The sequence below is a fragment of the Terrapene carolina genome, unplaced genomic scaffold, assembly GCF_002925995.2.
Source record: "Terrapene carolina triunguis isolate 2854851 unplaced genomic scaffold, T_m_triunguis-2.0 Scaffold406, whole genome shotgun sequence".
In the NCBI taxonomy this organism is placed as follows: domain Eukaryota; kingdom Metazoa; phylum Chordata; order Testudines; family Emydidae; genus Terrapene; species Terrapene triunguis.
In genome coordinates this window covers 2,363,553-2,366,185 of record NW_020664757.1, presented here as the reverse complement: position 1 = coordinate 2,366,185, position 2,633 = coordinate 2,363,553, and positions in this window count along the sequence as shown.

The window sequence follows — 2,633 nt, the reverse complement described above, 5'->3', positions numbered from 1 at the left end:
CAAAGAGTGGCAACTGCTGGCTGAGGACCCATCTCTGAAGGCAGCAGCACAGAACTAAGGGTGGCAATACCATACCATGCCATCCTTACTTCTGTGCTGCTGCTGGCAGTGGTACTGCCTTCCGTGCTGGGCAGCTGGAGAGCGGTGGCTGCTGGCCGGGAGCCCAGCTCTGAAGGCAACACTGCCGCCAGTTGCAGTGCAGAAGTAAGGGTGGCAATACTGCGACCTCCCTACATTAACCTTTTGACCCTTCCCACAAACCCATATTGGGTCAGGACACCTACAGTTACAGCACTGTGAAATTTCAGATTCAAATATTTGAAATCATGAAATTTATGATTTTTAAAATCCCATGACTGTGAAATTAACCAAAGTGGGCCGTGAATTTGGTAGGGCCCTACCCATAGAACACAGAGCTATTCTCAGTCACACTGGTGTGAATCCAGAATAATGACTTCTGGGATACCTGAGACTGAGTTTGTCCACAAGCCTTAACTACCTGAACTATAGGAGGCTCTATAATACATGACATTAGTATTAAAATACTGTTGGTCTCACCACCTTCTCCCTGAAAAAACCCATGCTTCCAGGGGTGCTGGAACAATTTTTATAGCGGGGGTGCTGAGAGCCATTGAACTAAACTGTAAACCCTAAATATAATGGAAACCACTTCAAGCCAGGGGGTGCAGCAGCAACCCCTGCACTCCTAGTTCCATGATGTGGACGTGACAACTCCGGATCAGGAAGTGGCAAGCTTGGAAGCTCTAAATGTAGATGCCTTCATCACCGAAATGACATCTATTTGCCTTCTCTTATTTCCCCATGTGTTAACCGCCGCCCATCTCCAAATAAGTGGAAAAGGCACAGCTGCACTCCCTACTTTAAGCAGCAACAGAACTTTTGCTGAAAGTTTGCTTCCCTCCCCGGCAGGGCTGGCTCCAGGCACCAGCTAAGGAAGCAGGTGCTTGGGGCGGCCAATACAAAGGGGCGGCACTCCGTCCCCTATTGGGGCAGCCCGTCCGGGTTTTCGGTGGGAATTCAGCGGCGGGTCCCTCAGTCCCTCTCTTCCTCTTTGAGCTGCCACCGAAGTGGGAGTGAAGGACCCGCCACCGAACTGCCGCCGAAGAATGGAGCGGCGCGATTGAGCTGCTGCCAAACCGCCGCCAATCGGCTTTTTTTCTTTTTGCTGCTTGGGGCGGCAGAAAACCTGGAGCTGGCCCTGCTCCCCTGCTCTCAGTCCCCACATGTGTACCATCACCCTCTTCCTGCTCCATGCAGGAACCATCCCTCAATCTCCCTGTCTTATATCCACAGAAGAAGGGACATGCTGCACTCCGTACCTCAAGGAGCAGAAATGAACTGGTGTTGTATCTTTCCCCATGTACAAACTTCCTCTCCCCTATCCTACCCACCATGCACTCCCAGTCCCCAGCCTCCCAAACTTCAAACAAGCAGATGCACTGATAAACTCCTTCTCCCAGCAGGTATATTTGCTGCAGTAGCCCGGGGGCCTCTTGCCTGCTCTTAGCACTTTCTCTGAAGCAGGCAGCTGCACTCCATGATAGCATTTTGATCACCCATTGTGTGTTTATATATATATATATATATATAAGCATGGATTTTTATATATATATATAAACACACAATGGGTGATCAAATGGGGATATATATTGCTTTCTATTTTTACAAGTACCAAATGGTCAGTGGATTCTTCACTGTAAGTGGGTTAGTGTGTGGAATGTGGTTTTTTTTTTTAAATAAAAATAAAGCAGAAAAAATGGTATAAACAAAACGTTAAGGCTTGTAACTGCTATGTAGGCTGCAGTCACTAGCGGGCAATGCAATCATCACCACCCACCCCCAGCAGATGTACCCACCCCTTTAGTGGCTGCCTTTTTCTCAGGCAGCTGATCTCCTGGTACATACACTGGAAGAGCTCATTGAGATTCCCCCAATATCCTACCATTACATAGATTCCAAAGTGTACTAGGTACTTTACAAAACAATTAGAAGTTGAAGTCCCTGCCCCAAGAACATACAATCTAGATAGACAATGTGCAGAAGTGAGGATGCAATGAAGCCAGTGACTCTGCGAGTGCTTAGCTTTAGCAGGAGTCCTACAGGTTGACTCTCAAGTTGTACAAAGAAGCAGTTCCTTCTACTGGGGTCAAAGATTTTTTTGAATGGTCACCATTCACGCTACAGATAAATAAAGATGGGTCCACTGACAGGGGCAGCAGGTTTGTATAATTTTTGGTGGTGCCCAGAACGGGTCCAAGTCCCGCTCCTCCACACACACCTGCCTAAGGTTCTGGGAGGGAGTTTGGGTGTGGGTGAGAGGTGCAGGCTCTGGGAGGGAGTTTGAGTGTGGGGTGCAGGCTCTGGGCTGGGGCAGGGGGTTGGGGTGCAGGAGGGGATGAGGGGTGTGGGCTCTGGGAGGGAGTTTGGGTGCGGGAGGGGGTGTGGGCTCTGGGAGGGAGTTTGGGTGTGGGAGGGGGTTTGGGTGCGGGGTGCGGGCTCTGGACTGGGGCAGGGGGTTGGGGTGCACGAGAGGTTGAGGGGTATGGTGCTTACGTCGTGCAGCTCCCAAAAGTGACCCGCACACCCCTCTGGCAGCGGCACCTAGGTGGGAG